Raw genomic sequence first — 22719 nt, forward strand, 5'->3', positions numbered from 1 at the left:
ACTCAGAACCCCCCAAATCCCACTTGAGAACTCCCAAAATCGCCATAGAGAACCCCAAAATCCCACTTGGAACCCCCCAAATCCCCATCAGGAACCCCCAGATCCCCATCGGGAACCCCAAATTCCCACTCAGAACCCCCAAATCCCCATCGGGAACCCCAAATTCCCACTCAGAACCCCAAATCCCCATCGGGAACCCCCAAATTCCCACTCAGAGGCCCCAAAATCCCTCTGGGAACTCCCAAATTCCCAATCAGAACGCCCAAATCCCCATGGGGAACCCCAAATCCCCATCGGGAACCCCCAAATTCCCCATCAGGAACCCCAAATCCCCACTCAGAACCCCCAAATCCCCACTTGGGAATCCCAAATTCCCACTCAGAACCCCCCAAATCCCACTTGAGAACTCCAAAATCGCCATAGAGAACCCCAAAATCCCACTTGGAACCCCCCAAATCCCCATCAGGAACCCCCAGATCCCCATCGGGAACCCCAAATTCCCACTCAGAACCCCCAAATCCCCATCGGGAACCCCAAAATTCCCACTCAGAACCCCCAAATCCCCATCGGGAACCCCCAAATTCCCACTCAGAGGCCCCAAAATCCCTCTGGGAACTCCCAAATTCCCAATCAGAACGCCCAAATCCCCATGGGAACCCCCAAATCCCCATCGGGAACCCCCAAATTCCCCATCAGAACCCCAAATTCCCACTCAGAACCCCCAAATCCCCATCGGGAACCCCAAATTCCCACTCAGAGCCCCCAAAATCCCCTCTGGGAACTCCCAAAATCCCATCAGAACGCCCAAATCCCCATGGGGAACCCCAAAATTCCCATCGGGGAACCCCCAAATTCCCACTCAGAACCCCCAAATCCCCATCGGGAACCCCAAATTCCCCACTCAGAGCCCCCAAAATCCCTCTGGGAACTCCCAAAATCCCCATCAGGAACCCCAAATTCCCACTGGGAACACCCCAATCCCCATCGGGAACCTCCCAATCCCCATCGGGAACCCCAAATTCCCACTCAGGAACCCCGAAATCCCCCATGAACCCCAAATCCCCATCGGGAACCCCAAATTCCCACTCAGAGCCCCCAAAATCCCTCTGGGAACTCCCAAAATCCCCATCAGGAACCCCAAATTCCCACTGGGAACACCCCAATCCCCATCGGGAACCTCCCAATCCCCATCGGGAACCCCAAATTCCCACTCAGGAACCCCGAAATCCCCATGGGGAACCCCCCAATCCCCATCGGGAACCCCCCAATCCCCATGGGGCACCCCCAAATTCCCACTCAGGATCCCCAAATCCCCATCGGGAACCCCAAATTACCACTCAGAACCCCCAAATTCCCACTCAGAACCCCCCAAATCCCCCATCGGGAACCCCCCAATCCCCATCGGGAACCCCCCAATCCCCCATGGGGCACCCCCAGATTCCCGGGGGGCCCCCCAAAAACGGGGTCCCCCCCGCTGTCCCCGCAGTACCTGGTGAGCGTCCCCCTGCGCATGTTCCGGCTCTGGGCCTTCATGGGCATGGCGGCACAGGTGGGTGAGGGCACCCCAAAAACACGGGCACCCCAAAATATGGGCACCCCAAAAACACGGGCACCCCAAAATACAGGGCACCCCAAAAATGGGCAACCCAAAAACACGGGCACCCCAAAAATGGGGGACACCGAAATACAGGGCACCCCAAAATAACAGGGTACCTCCAAACACGGGCACCCCAAAAACACGGGCACCCCAAAAACGGGCACCCCAAAAACATGGGCAACCCAAAAACACGGGCAACCAAAAACACGGGCAACCCAAAATACAGGGTACCTCCAAACACGGGCACCCCAAAAATGGGCACCCCAAAAACGGGCAACCCAAAAAACACGGGGCACCCCCAAAACGGGCAACCCAAAAACGGGCAACCCAAAATACAGGGCACCCCAAAAACGGGCAACCCAAAAACGGGCAACCCAAACACGGGCAACCCAAAAACACGGGCACCCCAAAAACGGGGCACCCCAAATAGAGGGCACCCCGAAAATGGGCACCCCAAAATACAGGGCAACCCAAAAATGGGCAACCCAAAAACACGGGCACCCCAAAAATGGGGGACACCGAAATACAGGGCACCCCAAAATAAACAGGGTACCTCCAAACACGGGCACCCCAAAAACACGGGCACCCCAAAAACGGGCACCCCAAAAACATGGGCAACCCAAAAACACGGGCAACCCAAAAACACGGGCAACCCAAAATACAGGGTACCTCCAAACACGGGCACCCCAAAAATGGGCACCCCAAAAACGGGCAACCCAAAAACACGGGCACCCCAAAACGGGCAACCCAAAAACGGGCAACCCAAAATACAGGGCACCCCAAAAACGGGCAACCCAAAAACGGGCAACCCAAACACGGGCAACCCAAAAACACGGGCACCCCAAAAACGGGGCACCCCAAATAGAGGGCACCCCGAAAATGGGCACCCCAAAATACAGGGCAACCCAAAAAATGGGCACCCCGAAATACAGAGCGCCCCGAAATACAGGGCGCCCCAAAATGCAGGGCACCCCAAAACACGGGCACACCGAAACCACGGGCACCCCAAAAACGGGGCACCCCAAAATACAGGGTACCCTCCAAACACGGGCACACCAAAACACGGGCAACCCAAAAATGGGCACCCCAAAAATGGGCACCCCAAAACACGGGCACCCAAAAACAGGCAACCCAAAAACACGGGCACCCCAAAACCACGGGCAACCCAAAACCACGGGCACCCAAAAACGAGGCACCCCAAAATACAGGGTACCTCCAAACACGGGCACACCAAAACACGGGCAACCCAAAAATGGGCACCCCAAAACACGGGCACCCCAAAAACGGGCAACCCAAAAACACGGCACCCCAAAACCACGGGCACCCCAAAAACGAGGCACCCCAAAATCCAGGGCACTTCGAAAACACGGGCACCTCGAAATACAGGGCGCCCTGAAAATGGGGGACACCGAAACACGGGCACCCCAAAAACGCGGGCACCCAAAAAACAGGGACACCCCGAAACACGGGCACCCCGAAAATGGGCAACCCAAATACAGGGCACCCCAAAAATGGGCACCCCAAAAACGGGCACCCCCAAATACAGGGCACCCCGAAAATGGACAACCCAAAAATGGGGCACCCCAAAAACACAGGGCACCCCGAAAATGGGCACCCCCAAATACAGGGCACCCCGAAAATGGGCACCCCCAAATACAGGGCACCCCGAAACACGGGCAACCCAAAACCACGGGCACCCCAAAAACGAGGCACCCCAAAATACAGGGTACCTCCAAACACGGGCACACCAAAACACGGGCACCCCAAAAACACGGGCACCCCGAAAACACGGGCACCCCGAAATACAGGGCACCCCGAAAATGGGCAACCCGAAAATGGACAACCCAAAAACGGGCAACCCAAAAACACGGGGCACCCCGAAAACACGGGCACCTCAAAGCACGGGCACCCCAAAAAACACAGGGCACCCCGAAAATGGGCACCCCCAAATGCAGGGCACCCCGAAAATGGGCAACCCAAAAATGGGGCACCCCGAAAATGGGCACCCCCAAATGCAGGGCACCCCATAAACACGGGCACCCCATAAACACGGGCACCCCAAAAACACGGGCACCTCGAAAATGGGGGACACCGAAACACGGGCACCCCCAAAAATGGGCAACCCAAAAACACGGGCACCCCCGAAATACAGGGCACCCCAAAAATGGGCACCCCCAAAAACGGGCACCCCGAAAATGGGGGAGGAACGATGACAGTGGATTTGGGGTCCCCAAAAAGGCGAGGACAATGTCCCTGTCCCTGTGTCCCCTGTCCCTGTCCCTTGTCCTTGTCCTTGTCCCTGTCCTCTGTCCTTGTCCCTGTGTCCCTGTCCCTGTGTCCCTTGTCCCTGTCCCTGTCCCTGTGTCCCTTGTCCCTGTCCTCTGTCCTTGTCCCTGTCCCCATCCCTGTCCTGTGTCCATCCCTGTCCCTGTCCCCATGTCCCTGTCCCTGTATCCATCCCTGTCCTTGTCCCTGTCCCTGTGTCCATCCCTGTCCTTGTCCCTGTCCTCTGTCCCTGTCCCTGTCCCCATGTCCCTGTCCCTGTGTCCCTTGTCCCTGTCCTCTGTCCTTGTCCCTGTCCCCATCCCTGTCCTGTGTCCATCCCTGTCCTTGTCCCTGTCCCCATGTCCTTGTCCCTGTGTCCATCCCTGTCCTTGTCCCTGTCCTCTGTCCTCTGTCCTTGTCCCTGTCCCCATGCCCCTGTCCTGTGTCTGTCCCTGTCCCTGTCCCCATGTCCTTGTCCCTGTATCCATCCCTGTCCTTGTCCCTGTCCCCGTGTCCCCCAGATCGCACTGGCGTGGCTGTGTCACAGGGCAGGGAGGTGACAGGAGGTGACAGGGGTGGCACAGGGGTGACAGGAGGTGACAGGAGGTGACCGGGGTGGCACAGGGGTGACAGGGGGATGGCACAGGTGCCACCAGGTGCCACCCCTGAGTGTCCCTGTCCCTGTCCCCAGATCCCGCTGGCGTGGCTGGTGTTGCGGGGCAGGGAGGTGGCAGGGGTGGCACAGGGGTCACAGGGGGATGGCACAGGTGCCACCCCTGAGTGTCCCCGTGTCCCCAGATCCCGCTGGCGTGGCTGTGTCACAGGGCAGGGAGGTGACAGGGGTGACAGGAGGTGACCGGGGTGGCATAGGGGTGACAGGGGGATGGCACAGGTGCCACCCCTGAGTGTCCCTGTCGCTGTCCCTGTCCCCAGATCCCGCTGGCATGGCTGTGTCACGGGGCAGGGAGGTGACAGGGGTGGCACAGGGGTGACAGGAGGTCACAGGGGGATGGCACAGGTGCCACCCCTGAGTGTCCCTGTCGCTGTCCCTGTCCCCAGATCCCGCTGGCGTGTCTGGTGTCGCGGGGCAGGGAGGTGACAGGAAGTGACAGGGGTGGCACAGGGGTCACAGGGGGCTGGCACAGGTGCCACCAGGTGCCACCCCTGAGTGTCCCTGTCGCTGTCCCTGTCCCCCAGATCCCGCTGGCGTGGCTGGTGTCGCGGGGCAGGGAGGTGACAGGGGTGGCACAGGGGTGACAGGAGGTGACAGGGGTGGCACAGGGGTGACAGGGGCTGGCAGGGAGGTGACAGGGGCTGGCACAGGTGCCACCAGGTGCCACCCCTGAGTGTCCCCGTCGGTGTCCCTGTCCCCAGATCCCGCTGGCGTGGCTGTGTCACAGGGCAGGGAGGTGACAGGGGTGGCACAGGGGTGACAGGAGGTGACAGGGGGATGGCACAGGTGCCACCCCTGAGTGTCGGTGTCCCTGTCCCCAGATCCCGCTGGCGTGGCTGGTGTCGCGCTTCCTGCGCGGTCACTACGGCAACGCGGCCGTGTGGATGTCGCTGATCCTGGGCCAGCCCATCGCCGTGCTCATGTACGTGCACGACTACTACGTGCTCAACTGCGAGCCCTGACACACCCGGGACACACCCGGGACGAACCGGGACAGAACCGGGACAGAACCGGGACGGAACCGGGACAGCCCCGAACCACCCCCAGGGGTCCCAGCATCCCCAAACCCCCCCAAATCCCCCCCGGGACAGAACCGGGACACACCCGGGACAGAACCAACCCCCCCCCCCAGGGGTCCCAGCATCCCCCAAACCCCCCCAAATCCTCTCGGGACAGAACCGGGACAAACCCGGGACAGCCCCAGGATGGACTGGGACACACCTGGGACAGAACCGAACTACCCCCCAGGGATCCCGGCATCCCCAAACCCCCCCAAAATCCCCCCCGGGACAGAACCGGGACAAACCCGGGACAGCCCCGGGATGGACCGGGGACACACCCGGGACAGCCCCGAACCACCCCCAGGGGTCCTGGCATCCCCAGACCCCCCCAAATCCCCTCGGGACAGAACCGGGACAAACCCGGGACAGCCCCGGGATGGACCGGGACACACCCGGGACAGCCCCGAACCACCCCCAGGGGTCCTGGCATCCCCAGACCCCCCCAAATCCCCTCGGGACAGAACCGGGACAAACCCGGGACAGCCCCGGGATGGACCGGGACACACCCGGGACAGAACCAAACCCCCCCCAGGGGTCCCAGCATCCCCCAAACCCCCCCAAATCCCCCCCGGTACAGACCCGGGACAAACCCGGGACAGCCCCGGGATGGACCAGGACACACCCGGGACAGCCCCGAACCACCCCCAGGGGTCCTGGCATCCCCAGACCCCCCCAGATCCCCTCGCGAAACACCCGGGATGAACCGGGACAAACCCGGGACAGCCCCGAACCCCCTCCGCCCAGGGGTCCCGGGATCCCCCAAATCCCCCCGGGACACACCCGGGATGGACCGGGACAGACCCGGGACAGAACCAAACCCCCCCCCAGGGGTCCTGGGATCCCCAAACCCCCCCCAAATCCCCCCGGGACAGACCCGGGACACCCCCCAAATCCCACCGAGACACCCCCAGGGATCACGGGATCCCCCCCCAAATCCCCCCGGGACCCCCAGAATTCCCCCTGGGGGACCCCCAAATCATCCGGGGACCCCCCCAAATCATCCAGGGACCCCCCAAATCCCCCCGGGGGGACCCCCAAATCCCTCCTGGGGACCCCCAAATCATCCGGGGACCCCCCAGATCACCCAGGAAACCCCCAAATCCCACCTGGGACCCCCGAAATTCCCCCTGAGGACCCCCAAATCATCCAGGGAGCCCCCAAATCTCCCCCTGGGCGACCCCCAAATCCCCCCGGGGGGACCCCCCAAACCCCACCTGGGACCCCAAAATCCCCCCCTGGGGGACCCCCCAAATCCCCCCGGGACCCCCAAACCCCCCCGGGGGGACCCCCCAAATCATCCAGGGAGCCCCCAAATCCCCCCTGGGGGACCCCCAAATCTGCCCTGGGGACCCCCAAATCATCCAGGGAGCCCCCGAATCCCCCCGGGACCCCCCAAACCCCACCTGGGACCCCAAAATCCCCCCTGGGGGACCCCCCAAATCCCCCCGGGACCCCCAAACCCCCCCGGGGGGACCCCCGAAGCCCCCCGGGCCCCCCCAAGTCCCCGTTCCGGGGCTCTGCAATGAATGAATGTCGGATCAATGCAATACCCGGGGGCTTTTGGGGACCCCCAGGGGGATTTTGGGGACCCCCCGGGGGCTTTTGGGGACCCCCCCCCCCGGCTCCGGTGGAGCCCTCGCGGCGTTTTCGGCACTTTATGGATTGACCCCGACCCTGTTCCTGCCCCTGGCCCTGCCAGGACCTGGCGGAGCTGTCCATGGTCCTGCCAGGACCTGGCCCTGTCTCTGTCCATGGCCCTGCCAGGACCTGGCCTTGCCCATGGCCCTGCCAGGACCTGGCCCTGTCTCCGTCCATGGCCCTGCCAGGACCTTGGGGGTGCTGCCCATGGCCCTGCCAGGACCTGGGAGTGCTCTCCATGGCCCTGCCAGGACCTGGGAGTGCTCTCCATGGCCCTGCCAGGACCTGGGAGTGCTGCCCATGGCCCTGCCAGGACCTGGGAGTGCTGCCCATGGCCCTGCCAGGACCTGGGAGCGCTGCCCATAGCCCTGCCAGGACCTGTCCCTGACCCTGTTCCTGCCCCTGGCCCTGCCAGGACCTGGCGGAGCTGCCCATGGTCCTGCCAGGACCTGGCCCTGGCCCTGTTCCTGCCCCTAGCCCTGCCAGGACCTGGGAGCGCTGCCCATGGCCCTGCCAGGACCTGGCCCTGTCTCTGTCCATGGCCCTGCCAGGACCTGGCGGAGCTGTCCATGACCCTGCCAGGACCTGGGAGTGCTGCCCATGGCCCTGCCAGGACCTGGGAGTGCTGCTCAGGACCCTGCCAGGACCTGGCCCTGGCCCTGACCCTGCCAGGACCTGAGGGTGCTGCCCATGGCCCTGCCAGGACCTGCAGGTACTGCTCAGGACCCTGCCAGGACCTGGCCCTGTCTCTGTCCATGACCCTGCCAGGACCTGGCCCTGGTCCTGACCCTGCCAGGACCTGGGGGTGATGCCTCTGGCCCTGCCAGGACCTGGCCCTGTCTCTGTCCATGGCCCTGCCAGGACCTGGCCCTGGTCCTGACCCTGCCAGGACCTGGGGGTGCTGCTCATGGCCCTGCCAGGACCTGGGAGTGCTGCCCCTGGCCCTGCCAGGACCTGGCCCTGTCTCTGTCCATGGCCCTGCCAGGACCTGCAGGTGCTGCTCAGGACCCTGCCAGGACCTGGCCCTGTCTCTGTCCATGACCCTGCCAGGACCTGGCCCTGGTCCTGACCCTGCCAGGACCTGGGGGTGCTGCTCATGGCCCTGCCAGGACCTGGGAGTGCTGCCCATAGCCCTGCCAGGACCTGGCCCTGGTCCTGACCCTGCCAGGACCTGGGGGTGCTGCTCATGGCCCTGCCAGGACCTGGGAGTGCTGCCCATAGCCCTGCCAGGACCTGGCCCTGGCCCTGACCCTGCCAGGACCTGGGGGTGCTGCTCATGGCCCTGCCAGGACCTGGGAGTGCTGCCCCTGGCCCTGCCAGGACCTGGCCCTGTCTCTGCCCCTGGCCTTGCCAGGACCTGGCCCTGTCTCTGTCCATGGCCCTGCCAGGACCTGCAGGTGCTGCCTCTGGCCCTGCCAGGACCTGGCCCTGTCTCTGCCCCTGGCCCTGCCAGGACCTGGCCCTGTCTCTGTCCATGGCCCTGCCAGGACCTGCAGGTGCTGCTCAGGACCCTGCCAGGACCTGGCCCTGTCTCTGTCCATGACCCTGCCAGGACCTGGCCCTGGTCCTGACCCTGCCAGGACCTGGGGGTGCTGCTCATGGCCCTGCCAGGACCTGGGAGTGCTGCCCATAGCCCTGCCAGGACCTGGCCCTGGCCCTGACCCTGCCAGGACCTGGGGGTGCTGCTCATGGCCCTGCCAGGACCTGGGAGTGCTGCCTCTGGCCCTGCCAGGACCTGGCCCTGTCTCTGCCCCTGGCCCTGCCAGGACCTGGCCCTGTCTCTGTCCATGGCCCTGTCAGGACCTGCAGGTGCTGCTCAGGACCCTGCCAGGACCTGGCCCTGGCCCTGACCCTGCCAGGACCTGTTCCTGCCCATGGCCCTGCCAGGACCTGGCCCTGTCTCTGTCCATGGCCCTGCCAGGACCTGCAGGTGCTGCTCAGGACCCTACCAGGACCTGGCCCTGTCTCTGCCCCTGACCCTGCCAGGACCTGTCTCTGTCCATGGCCCTGCCAGGACCTGGCCCTGTCTCTGCCCGTGACCCTGCCAGGACCTGTTCCTGCCCATGGCCCTGCCAGGACCTGCCCCTCCCCCAGTGATTAAAAATCTCCACTTTTTTCTCGTTTTTTTCTCGTTTTTTATCTTTTTTTTTTCTTTTTTATCTTTTTTTTTTTTCACTTCCGGCCCCGTTTGTGCCTTTGGGACCCCCCCGGTGCCGGGGAGGGAAAACCAGTTTGGGACTGGGACAAACTGGGAGGGACTGGGATAAACTGGGATAAACTGGGATGAACTGGGAGGGAACTGGGATGGACTGGGAGGGACTGGGAGGAACTGGGATGGACTGGGAGGGACTGGGACAAACTGGGATAAACTGGGATGGACTGGGAACAAACTGGGATGGACTGGGAGGGACTGGGACAAACTGGGATAAACTGGGATGGACTGGGAACAAACTGGGATGGACTGGGAGGGACTGGGATAAACTGGGAGGAACTGGGATAAACTGGGATGGACTGGGGTGGACTGGGAGGGAACTGGGACAAACTGGGATGAACTGGGAGGGACTGGGATGAACTGGGAAGGACTGGGATGGGACTGGGAGGGAACTGGGGCAAACTGGGAAGGACTGGGATAAACTAGGATGGACTGGGATAAACTGGGGTGGACTGGGATAAACTGGGAGGGACTGGGACAAACTGGGAGGGAACTGGGATGGACTGGGATAAACTGGGATGGACTGGGATAAACTGGGAGGGCCTGGGACAAACTGGGAGGGACTGGGACAAACTGGGATGAACTGGGATGGGATTGGGATGGACTGGGATGGAACTGGGAGGAACTGGGAAGGAACTGGGACAAACTGGGATGAACTGGGAGGAACTGGGATGAACTGGAATGGGACTGGGACAAACTGGGATGAACTAGAACAAACTGGGAGGGAACTGGGACAAACTGGGATGGACTGGGAGGGACTGGGATGGACTGGCATAAACTGGGATGGACTGGGAGGGACTGGGATGGACTGGGGTGGACTGGGATAAACTGGGATGAACTGGGAGGGAACTGGGACAAACTGGGATGAACTGGGATGGGACTGGGATGGACTGGGATGGACTGGGAAGGAACTGGGAGGAACTGGGAAGGAACTGGGACAAACTGGGATGAACTGGGACAAACTGGGATGAACTGGGATGAACTGGAATGGGACTGGGCGGGGACTGGGGACAATTTCCAGAATTTCCGAGGGATCCCAAATTCCCGGGATTTTTGATAGATGGGAACTGGGATTGGGGGACTCCAAACTGGGATTGGAAGACTCCAAACTGGGATTTGGGGACTCCAAACTGGGATTTGGGGGACTCCAAACTGGGATTTGGGATCACCAAACTGGGATTTGGGATCACCAAACTGGGATTTGGGGACTCCAAACTGGGATTTGGGGGACTCCAAACTGGGATTTGGGACACCAAACTGGGATTTGGGACACCAAACTGGGATTTGGGGACTCCAAACTGGGATTTGGTGATTCCAAACTGGGATCTGGGGACTCCAAACTGGGACTGGGGACTCCAAACTGGGATTGGGGACTCCAAACTGGGATTTGGGAACTCCAAACTGGGATTTGGGGTCACCAAACTGGGATTTGGGGACTCCAAACTGGGATTTGGGGACTCCAAACTGGGATTTGGGATCACCAAACTGGGATTTGGGAACTCCAAACTGGGATTTGGGATCACCAAACTGGGATTTGGGAACTCCAAACTGGGATTGGGGACTCCAAACTGGGATTTGGGGACTCCAAACTGGGATTTGGGAACTCCAAACTGGGATTTGGGGACTCCAAACTGGGATTTGGGATCACCAAACTGGGATTTGGGAACTCCAAACTGGGATTGGGGACTCCAAACTGGGATTTGGGGACTCCAAACTGGGATTGGGGAATCCAAACTGGGATTGGGGGACTCCAAACTGGGATTTGGGATCACCAAACTGGGATTTGGGGATTCCAAACTGGGATTTGGGGGACTCCAAACTGGGATTTGGGATCACCAAACTGGGATTTGGGAACTCCAAACTGGGATTGGGGACTCCAAACTGGGATTTGGGGACTCCAAACTGGGATTGGGGAATCCAAACTGGGATTGGGGGACTCCAAACTGGGATTGGTGACACCAAACTGGGATTTGGGGACTCCAAACTGGGATTTGGGGGACTCCAAACTGGGATTGGGGACTCCAAACTGGGATTGGGGGACTCCAAACTGGGATTTCGGGATTCCAAACTGGGATTGGGATCTCCAAACTGGGATTTGGGATCACCAAACTGGGATTGGGGACTCCAAACTGGGATTTGGGGAGTCCAAACTGGGATTGGGGACTCCAAACTGGGATTTGGGGACTCCAAACTGGGATTTGGGGACTCCAAACTGGGATTTGGGATCACCAAACTGGGATTTGGGGACTCCAAACTGGGATTTGGGATCACCAAATTGGGATTTGGGGACTCCAAACTGGGATTTGGGGACTCCAAACTGGGATTTGGGATCACCAAACTGGGATTTGGGGACTCCAAACTGGGATTTGGGAACTCCAAACTGGGATTTGGGGGACTCCAAACTGGGATTTGGGGACTCCAAACTGGGATTTGGGGGACTCCAAACTGGGATTGGGGACTCCAAACTGGGATTTCGGGGACTCCAAACTGGGATTTGGGGACTCCAAACTGGGATTGGGGCCTCCAAACTGGGATTTGGAGGCTCCAAACTGGGATTTGGGATCACCAAACTGGGATTTGGTGATTCCAAACTGGGATTTGGGGACTCCAAACTGGGATTGGGGGACTCCAAACTGGGATTGGTGACACCAAACTGGGATTTGGTGATTCCAAACTGGGATTTGGGAACTCCAAACTGGGATTTGGGGACTCCAAACTGGGATTTGGGGTCACCAAACTGGGATTTGGGGTCACCAAACTGGGATTTGGGATCACCAAACTGGGATTTGGGACTCCAAACTGGGAATTGGGACTCCAAACTGGGATTTGGGAACTCCAAACTGGGATTTGGGGACTCCAAACTGGGATTTGGGATCACCAAACTGGGATTGGGGATCACCAAACTGGGATTTGGGGACTCCAAACTGGGATTGGGGGTTTCCAAACTGGGATTTGGGGACTCCAAACTGGGATTTGGGGTTTCCAAACTGGGATTTGGGGGCTCCGCGTTGGGCTCAGATTTGGGGGTGCCCCTCCCCCATTCCTGCCCAACCCCCGCCCCCAGACTCAAAACCGACCCCAGGGACCCCAAAGTGACCCCAAAGTGACCCCAGAGTCCCCAGAGTCCCCAAAGTGACCCCAAAGTGACCCCAGAGACCCCAAAGTGACCCCAGAGACCCCAAAGTGACCCCAAAGTGACCCCAGAGACCCCAAAGTGACCCCAAAGTGACCCCAGAGACCCCAAAGTGATCCCAGAGCGACCCCAACCCCACAGAGACCCCAAAGAGACCCCAGAGAGACCCCACAGAAATCCCATAGAGACCCCACAGAGACCCCAGAGACCCCAATGTGACCCCAACCCCACAGAGACCTCAGAGACCCCAAAGTGACCCCAGACCGACCCCAACCCCACAGCGGCCCCACCGCGGCCCCAGAGCGGCCCCACAGTGACCCCACACTGACCCCAGCCCCACAACGGCCCCGGAGCAGCCCCGGAACGACCCCAGCCCCACAGTGACCCCACAGTGACCCCGGAGCGGCCCCAGCCCCACAGTGACCCCACAGTGACCCCGGAGCGGCCCCACAGTGACCCCACAGTGACTCCACAGCGGCCCCCCAGTGACCCCGGAGCGGCCCCGGCCCCACAGCGGCCCCACAGTGACCCCACACTGACCCCAGCCCCACAGCGGCCCCACAGTGACCCCAGAGCGGCCCCGGCCCCACAGTGACCCCACAGCGGCCCCCCAGTGACCCCGGAGCGGCCCCGGCCCCACAGTGACCCCACAGCGGCCCCACAGTGACCCCACAGCGGCCCCACAGTGACCCCAGCCCCACAGCGACCCCACAGCGGCCCCACAGTGACCCCAGCCCCACAGCGGCGCCACAGCGGCCCCACAGTGACCCCACAGCGGCCCCACAGTGACCCCGGAGCGGCCCCAGCCCCACAGTGACCCCACAGCGGCCCCACAGCGGCCCCACAGTGACCCCAGCCCCACAGCGGCGCCACAGCGGCCCCACAGTGACCCCACAGCGGCCCCACAGTGACCCCGGAGCGGCCCCAGCCCCACAGTGACCCCACAGCGGCCCCACAGCGGCCCCACAGTGACCCCACAGCGGCCCCACAGTGGCCCCGGCCCCCCAGTGACCCCACAGCGGCCCCAGCCCCACAGCGGCCCCACAATGGCCCCACAGAGACCCTACACTGACCCCAATCCCACAGCGGCCCCGGAGTGGCCCCGGAACGACCCCAGCCCCACAGCGGCCCCACAGTGACCCCACACTGACCCCGGAGCGACCCCAGCCCCACAGCGGCCCCACAGTGACCCCACACTGACCCCAGCCCCACAGCGGCCCCCGAGTGACCCCGGAGCGGCCCCGGCCCCACAGCGGCCCCACAGTGACCCCACAGTGACCCCAGCCCCACAGCGGCCCCCCAGTGACCCCGGAGCGGCCCCGGACCGGCCCCACAGCGGCCCCACAGTGACCCCAGAGCGGCCCCAGCCCCACAGCGGCCCCACAGTGACCCCACAGCGGCCCCACAGCGGCCCCGGCCCCACAGTGACCCCACAGTGACCCCAGCCCCACAGCGACCCCACAGCGGCCCCACAGTGACCCCAGCCCCACAGCGGCCCCACAGTGACCCCACACTGACCCCACAGCGGCCCCACAGTGACCCCAGCCCCACAGCGGCCCCACAGTGACCCCACAGTGACCCCAGCCCCACAGCGGCCCCCGAGCGACCCCCACAACGATCCCAGCCCCACAGCGGCCCCCCAGTGACCCCACAGCGGCCCCACAGCGGCCCCACAGTGACCCCGGAGCGGCCCCGGAGCGGCCCCAGCCCCACAGTGACCCCACAGCGGCCCCACAGTGACCCCGGAGCGGCCCCAGCCCCACAGTGACCCCACAGCGGCCCCACAGTGACCCCGGAGCGGTCCCAGCCCCACAGTGACCCCACAGCGGCCCCACAGCGGCCCCCCAGTGACCCCGGAGCGGCCCCGGCCCCCACAGTGACCACACAGCGGCCCCACAGCGGCCCCACAGTGACCCCGGAGCGGCCCCGGCCCCACAGTGACCCCACAGCGGCCCCACAGCGGCCCCACAGCGGCCCCCCCAGTGACCCCGGAGCGGCCCCGGGCCGCTCCTGCCCGCGGCGCCGCCCCCTAATCCCGGCACAAAGCGGCTTTGATGGCATCAAAGGGAGCCTTGTGCGACACCGGCACCCGACACCGCCACCGCCACCCGGTACCGACACCGCCACCCGTACCCTGACAGCGCCACCCCCACCCGGTACCCGCCACCCGGTACCGACACCCCCACCCGGTACAGCCACCCGTACCCCGACACCGCCACCCGGTACCGACACTGCCACCCGGCACAGCCACCCGTACCCCCGACACCCCCACCCGGTACAGCCGCCCCCACCCGGTACCCGCCACCCGGTACCGACACCCCCACCCGGTAAAGCCACCCGTACCCCGACACCGCCACCCGGTACTGACACCCCCCACCCGTACCCCGACACCCCCACCCGGTACCGCCACCCGTACCCCGACACCCCCACCCGGTACCGACACCCCCCACCCCGGTACAGCCACCCGGTACTGACACCCCCACCCGGTACCGACACCCCCCACCCGTACCCTGACAGCGCCACCCCCCACCCGGTACCGCCACCCGGTACCGACACCCCCCACCCGGTACAGCCACCCGTACCCCGACACCCCCACCCGGTACAGCCACCGCCACCCGGTACCGACACCCGTACCCCGACACCGCCACCCGGTACCGACACCGCCACCCCCCACCCCGGCATGGTGGCACACATGGGAACCCCAAATCCGCAGCTGGAACCCCAAATCCGCACCCAGAAACACCAAATCCGAGTATGGGACCCCCAAATCCGCACCTGGAAATCCCAAATCCGCACACGGGAACCCCAAATCCAAACATGGGAACCCCAAATCTGCAACTGGAATCTCCAAATCCGCATCTGGAAACCCAAAATCTACAGCTGGGAACCCCAAATCTGCACCTGGAAATCACCAAATCCGAATATGGGACCCCAAATCCGCACCTGGAACCCCAAATCCAAACATGGGAACCCCAAATCCGCACCTGGAAATCCCAAATGCGCACACGGGAACCCCAAATCCGAACATGGGAACCCCAAATGCGCACCTGGGAACCTCAAATCTGCATCTGGAAACCCCAAATCTACAGCTGGGAACCCCAAATGCGCCACTGGGAACCCAAATCCGCACCTGGAAATCCCAAATACGCAGCTGGAACCCCAAATCCGCACACGGGAACCCCAAATCCGAACATGGGAACCCCAAATCCGCACACGGGAACCCCAAATCTACAGCTGGGAACCCAAATCTGCACCTGGAAATCCCAAATCCGCACCTGGGAACCCCAAATCTTCACATGGGAACCCCAAATCCGCACCTGGGAACCCCAAATCCGCACCTGGAAACCCCAAATTCACACCCGGAAATCCCAAATTCACACCCGGCAATCCCAAATCTGCACACGGGAACCCAAAATCCGCACATGGGAACCCCAAATTCACACCCTAAAACCCCAAATTTGCACCTGGAAATCCCAAATTCACACCCGGCAATCCCAAATCTGCACACGGGAACCCAAAATCCGCACATGGGAACCCCAAATTCACACCCTAAAACCCCAAATTTGCACCTGGAAATCCCAAATCTGCACATGGGAACCCCAAATCCGCTCTTGGAACCCCAAATCTACCCGAGGAAACCCTAAATGTGCACCTGGAAACCCCAAATCCGCTCCTGGCACCCCAAATCCGCACATGGGAACCTCAAATCCCCACCAGGAAACCCCAAATCCGCACCCGGAAACCCAAATCCAAACATGGAAATCCCAAATTCCCACCTGGAAATCCCAAATCCCCACCCGAAAACCCCAAATCCGGACCTGAAACCTCAAATCTGCACCTGGAAACCCAAATTCACACCCGAAAACCCCCAAAACCACCCATGGAAATCCCAAATTCACACCCGGAAATCCCAAATCCGCTCACGGAAATCCCAAATTCACACCCGGAAATCCCAAATCCGCTCATGGAAACCCCAAATTCACACCCGGAAATCCCAAATCCGCTCATGGAAACCCCAAATTCACACCCGGCAATCCCAAATCTACACACGGGAACCCAAAATCCGCACATGGGAACCCCAAACCCGCACCCGGAACCCCCAAATTCACACCCGGAAACCCCAAATTTGCACCTGTAAATCCCAAACCCGCTCTTGGAACCCCAAATCCCCCCCCTATAAACCCCAAATCCGCACCTGGAACCCCAAATCCGCACTTGGAACCCCCAAATTCCCCCCCGGAAACCCCAAATTCACCCCCGGGAACGCCAAATCCGCACCTGGAACCCCAAATCTGCACCTGGAAACCCAAATTCACACCCGAAAACCCCAAAACCACCCATGGAAACCCCAAATCCACACCCGGAAATCCCAAATCCGCTCATGGAAACCCCAAATCCGCTCATGGAAATCCCAAATCCGCACTTGGAACCCCCAAATTCCCCCCCGGAAACCCCAAATTCACCCCCGGGTACCCCAAATCCGCACCTGGAACCCCAAATCTGCACCTGGAAACCCAAATTCACACCCGAAAACCCCAAAACCACCCATGGAAACCCCAAATCCACACCCGGAAATCCCAAATCCGCTCTTGGAAACCCCAAATCCGCACCTGTAAAATCCCAAATCCGCACTTGGAACCCCAAATCTGCACCTGGAAACCCAAATTCACACCCGAAAACCCCAAAACCACCCATGGAAATCCCAAATTCACACCCGAAAACCCCAAAACCACCCATGGAAAACCCAAATCCACACCCGGAAACCCCAAATCCGCACTTGGAACCCCCAAATTCACACCCGGGAACCCCAAATTCACCCCGGGAACCCCAAATCCGGACCTGGAACCCCAAATCCGCACTTGGAACACCCAAATTCCCCCCTGGAAACCCCAAATTCACCCCGGGAACCCCAAATTCACCCCCAGGAACCCCAAATTCACCCCGGGAACCCCAAATCCGCACCTGGAACCCCAAATCCGCACTTGCAACCCCCAAATTCCCCCCCGGAAACCCCAAATTCACCCCCGGGAACCCCAAATCCGCACCTGGAACCTCAAATCTGCACCTGGAAACCCAAATTCACACCCGAAAACCCCAAAACCACCCATGGAAACCCCAAATCCACACTCGGAAATCCCAAATCCGCTCTTGGAAACCCCAAATCCGCTCATGGAAATCCCAAATCCGCACACGGGAACCCCCAAATTCCCCCCTGGAAACCCCAAATTCACCCCCGGGAACCCCAAATTCACCCCGGGAACCCCAAATCCGCACTTGGAACCCCCAAATTCACCCCCGGAAACCCCAAATTCCCCCCCGGAAACCCCAAATTCACCCCCGGGTACCCCAAATCCGCACCTGGAACCCCAAATCCGCACTTGGAACCCCCAAATTCTCCCCCGGGAACCCCAAATTCACCCCGGGAACCCCAAATCCGCACCTGGAACCCCAAATCCGCACTTCGAACCCCCAAATTCCCCCCCTGGAACCCCCAAATTCACCCCGGGAACCCCAAATCCGCACCTGGAACCCCAAATCCGCACTTGGAACCCCCAAATTCCCCCCTGGAAACCCCAAATTCACCCCCGGGAACCCCAAATCCGCACCTGGAACCCCAAATCCGCACTTGGAACCCCCAAATTCCCCCCCTGGAAACCCCAAATTCACCCCCGGGAACCCCAAATCCGCACCTGGAACCCCAAATCCGCACTTGGAACCCCCAAATTCCCCCCTGGAAACTCCAAATTCACCCCGGGAACCCCAAATCCGGACCTGGAACCCCAAATCCGCACTTGGAACCCCCAAATTCCCCCCTGGAAACCCCAAATTCACCCCCGGGTACCCCAATTCCGTACCTGGAACCCCAAATCCGCACTTGGAACCCCCAAATTCACCCCCGGGAACCCCAAATCCACCCCCGGGAACCCCAAATTCACCCCCGGAAACCCCAAATTCACCCCCGGGAACCCCAAATTCACCCCCGGAAACCCCAAATCCACCCCCGGGAACCCCAAATTCACCCCGGGAACCCCAAATTCACCCCCGGAAACCCCAAATCCACCCCCGGGAACCCCAAATTCACCCCGGGAACCCCAAATCCACCCCCGGGAACCCCAAATTCACCCCCGGAAACCCCAAATTCACCCCCGGGAACCCCAAATTCACCCCCGGAAACCCCAAATCCACCCCCGGGAACCCCAAATTCACCCCGGGAACCCCAAATCCGCACCTGGAACCCCAAATTCACCCCCGGGAACCCCAAATCCCCTCCCGGGCTCCCAGTGGGGGCTGCGGGTTTTGGGGTCCCCCCCCAAAATGGGGCTGGGCTCTGGTTTGGGGGTGCCCGGAGCGGGGTTGGGGGGTCCCAGCAATGGAGCTGGAAATGGGGGGACCCCCAAAATGGGGCTGGGGGTTTGGGGGGGATCCCAAAATGGGGCTGGGGTCTCCCCAAAACAGAGCCGGGGGGTCCCGGTCAGGGCTCTGGGGACCCCCCAAAATGGGGGGTCCCGGACACGACTTTGGGTCTGGGGTACCCCCCAAATTGGGGCTGGGGGGGTCTCGGTTGTGGCTCTGACTTTGGGGGTCCCCCCAAACTGGGGCTGGGGGGGTCTCGGTTGTGGCTCTGACTTTGGGGGTCCCCCCAAATTGGGGCTGGGGGGTCCCGGTTGTGGCTCTGACTTTGGGGGTCCCCCCAAACTGGGGCTGGGGGGGGTCTCGGTTGTGGCTCTGACTTTGGGAGTCCCCCCAAATTGGGGCTGGGGGGTCCCGGAAATTATTTTGGGGTCGCCCAAATTGGGGCTGGGGGGGGTCTCGGTTGTGGCTCTGACTTTGGGGGTCCCCCCAAAATGGGGCTGGGGGGGTCTCGGTTGTGGCTCTGACTTTGGGGGTCCCCCCAAATTGGGGCTGGGGGTCCCGGTTGTGGCTCTGACTTTGGGGGTCCCCCCAAATTGGGGCTGGGGGGTCCCGGTCAGGGTTTTTGGGGACCCCAAAGCGGTGTTGGGGTTTTTGGGTCTGGGGTTCCCCCAAAATGGGTCTGGGGGGTCCCGGTCAGGGTTTTTGGGGACCCCAAAATGGGACTGGGGGGGTCCCGGTCAGGGTTTTGGGTCTGGGGTCCCCCCAAAATGGGTCTGGGGGGGTCCCGGTTGTGGCTCTGATTTTGGGGGTCCCCGGTGTCACTTTGGGGTCCCCACACCGGGACAGAACCGGGAGAGAACCGGGAGAGAACCGGGACAGAACCGGGAGAGAACCGGGATAGAACCGGGACAGAACCGGGACAAAACCGGGACAGAACCGGGATAGAACCGGGATAGAACCGGGACTGCACCGGGAGAGAGCCGGGACAGAACCGGGATGGAACCGGGACAGAACCGGTGCCGCTGCTGCTGGGGAAGTTCTCGGTGCACTCCCGGTTCTATCCCGGTGCTGTCCCGGTTCTATCCCGGTGCAGTCCCAGTGTGGTCCCGGTGCCGCAGCCGTTCCCGGTGCGGTCCCGGTGCTGCAGTCCCGGTTCTGTCCCGGTTCTATCCCGGTTCTGTCCCGGTTCTATCCCGGTGCGGTCCCCGTGCGGTCCCGGTTCTCTCCCGGTGCCGCAGCCGTTTCCGGTGCGGTCCCGGTGCTGCAGTCCCGGTGCTGCAGTCGGTCCCGGTGCGGTCCCGGTGCTGCAGTCCCGGTGCTGCAGTCGGTCCCGGTGCGGTCCCGGTGCTGCAGTCCCGGTGCTGCAGTCGGTCCCGGTGCGGTCCCGGTTCAGTCCCGGTTCTGTCCCGGTGCCGCAGCCGTTTCCGGTGCGGTCCCGGTTCTATCCCCGTTCTGTCCCGGTACTATCCCGGTGCGGTCCCGGTACTGCAGTCGGTCCCGGTTCAGTCCCGGTTCTGTCCCGGTGCCGCAGCCGTTTCCGCTGCGGTCCCGGTGCTGCAGTCGGTCCCGGTGCGGTCCCGGTTCTGTCCCGGTGCCGCAGCCGTTCCCGGTGCTGCAGTCAGTCCCGGTGCGGTTCCGGTTCTGTCCCGGTTCAGTCCCGGTGCCGCAGCCGTTCCCGGTTCTGTCCCGGTTCTGTCCCGGTTCAGTCCCGGTGCCGCAGCCGTTCCCGGTTCTGTCCCGGTTCTGTCCCGGTTCAGTCCCGGTGCCGCAGCCGTTCCCGGTGCGGTCCCGGTGCGGGTGGGACGCCCGCAGTGCCGGTGCCCGCCTTTGGCGCCGTTCCCGGTGCCTCGGGTGACCCCGGTGCGGTTCCGGTGCGGTTCCACTGCGGTTCCGGTTCCATCCCGGTTCCGGTGCGGTTTTAATGCAGTCCCGGTGCGGTCCCGGTTCCGTCCCGGTTCCGGTGCGGTTTTAATGCAGTCCCGGTGCGGTTCCGGTTCCGGTGCGGTTCCGGTGCGGTTTTAATGCAGTCCCGGTGCGGTCCCGGTTCCGTCCCGGTTCCGGTGCGGTTTTAATGCAGTCCCGGTCGGCTCCCACTGAGGTCCCGGTTCCATCCCGGTCCCGGTTCTGTCCCGGTGCGGTCCCGGTGCAGTCCCGGTTCCGGCCCGGTGCTGTCCTAGTGCAGTCCCAGTGCGGTTCCGGTTCTGTCCCGGTCCCGTCCCGGTTCCATAGCGGTTCCGGCCTGTTGCGGTCCCGGTCCTATCCCGGTTCCATCCCCGGTTTTGTCCCGGTTCCGGCCCGGTGCGGTCCCAGTGCTGTCCCGGTGCGGTCCCGGTTCTGTCTCGGTCCCGTCACGGTTCTCTCCCGGTCCCGTCCCAATTCCATCCCGGTCCCGTCCCGGTTCCATCCCGGTCCCGTCCCGGTCCCGTCCCGATTCCATCCCGGTCCCGTCCCGGTTCCATCCCGGTCCCGTCCCGGTCCCGTCCCGGTTCTGTCCCGGTTCCATCCCGGTCCCGTCCCGGTTCCATCCCGGTTCCATCCCGGTCCCGTCCCGGTCCCGTCCCGATTCCATCCCGGTCCCGTCCCGGTTCCATCCCGGTCCCGTCCCGGTTCTGTCCCGGTTCCATCCCGGTTCCGTCCCGGTTCCATCCCGGTCCCGTCCCGGTTCTGTCCCGGTTCCATCCCGGTTCCGTCCCGGTTCCATCCCGGTTCCATCCTGGTTCTGTCCCGGTCCCGTCCCGGTTCTCTCCCGGTTCTGTCCCGGTTCTGTCCCGGTTCCATCCCGGTCCTGTCCCGGTCCTGTCCCGGTTCTGTCCCGGTTCGGGCCGGCCCGGCCGGGATTGGCTGGCCCCGCGCCCCCGGCCCCGCGCCAGCGGCCCCGCCCCGTCCGCGCCGCTAAAACGGCCCCGGGCGGGCCCGGCCCGGCAGCCATGGGCGAGCGGCGGCGGTGAGACACCGCGGGGACACCGCGACAGGGGACAGGGGACACCGGGACAGGGGACACCGGGACAGGGGACACCGGGGACACCGCGGGGACAGGGGGGACACCGGGGATGGAGGGGACAGGGGACAGCTTGGGGACACCGCGACAGGGGACACCGGGGACAGAGGGGACAGGGGACACCGCGACAGGGGACAGGGGACACCGGGACAGCGGGGACAGCGGGGGGACAGCGGGGATGGAGGGGATACCGGGACAGGGGACACCGGGACAGCGGGGGGGACAGCGGGGGGGACAGGGGACAGAGGGGATGGAGGGGACAGCGGGGACAGCAGGGAGACAGCGGGACACCGGGACAGCGGGGGGACACCGGGGGGACAGCGGGGGGGACAGCTTGGGGACACCGCGACAGGGGGACAGGGGACACCGGGACAGCGGGGGGACACCGGGGGGACAGGGGACAGAGGGGATGGAGGGGACACCGGGACAGCGCGGGGACAGAGGGGACAGAGGGGGGACACCGGGGATGGAGGGGGGACAGCGGGGACAGCGCGGGGACAGCGGGGACAGCGGGGATGGAGGGGGGACAGAGGGGGACACCGGGACAGCAGAGACAGGGGGACAGCGAGGGGACAGAGGGGGGGACAGCGGGGATGGAGGGGGGACGGGGGACAGCTGCGACACCGCGGGGACAGCGGGGACAGCGGACAGGGGACAGCGGGGACACGGAGGTGCCAGCGGGGGGTCCTGGGGGGTCCCTGGGTGTCCCGGGAGCCGCGCGGGGTTTTGGGGACCCGGCTGTCCCCAGGGTGGGGTGACAATGGCAGCGAGTGGCACTTGGGGTGGCA

At 63.1% G+C, this 22719-nt stretch overlaps 1 long non-coding RNA gene across 1 annotated transcript; it reads right to left on the reverse strand.

The window, feature by feature from the left end:
• Nucleotides 1-8650: 8650 nt before the first annotated feature.
• On the reverse strand, nt 8651-9153 carry LOC128812354 (uncharacterized). The gene is made up of 3 exons (XR_008438692.1): nt 9097-9153; nt 8880-8975; nt 8651-8724 (listed from the first exon to the last, which is right to left on the reverse strand). It is a non-coding gene; the product is annotated as an uncharacterized LOC128812354 (long non-coding RNA).
• Nucleotides 9154-22719: the final 13566 nt, after the last annotated feature.

Source organism: Vidua macroura, chromosome 1 (assembly GCF_024509145.1).
Source record: "Vidua macroura isolate BioBank_ID:100142 chromosome 1, ASM2450914v1, whole genome shotgun sequence".
In the NCBI taxonomy this organism is placed as follows: Eukaryota; Metazoa; Chordata; class Aves; order Passeriformes; family Viduidae; genus Vidua; species Vidua macroura.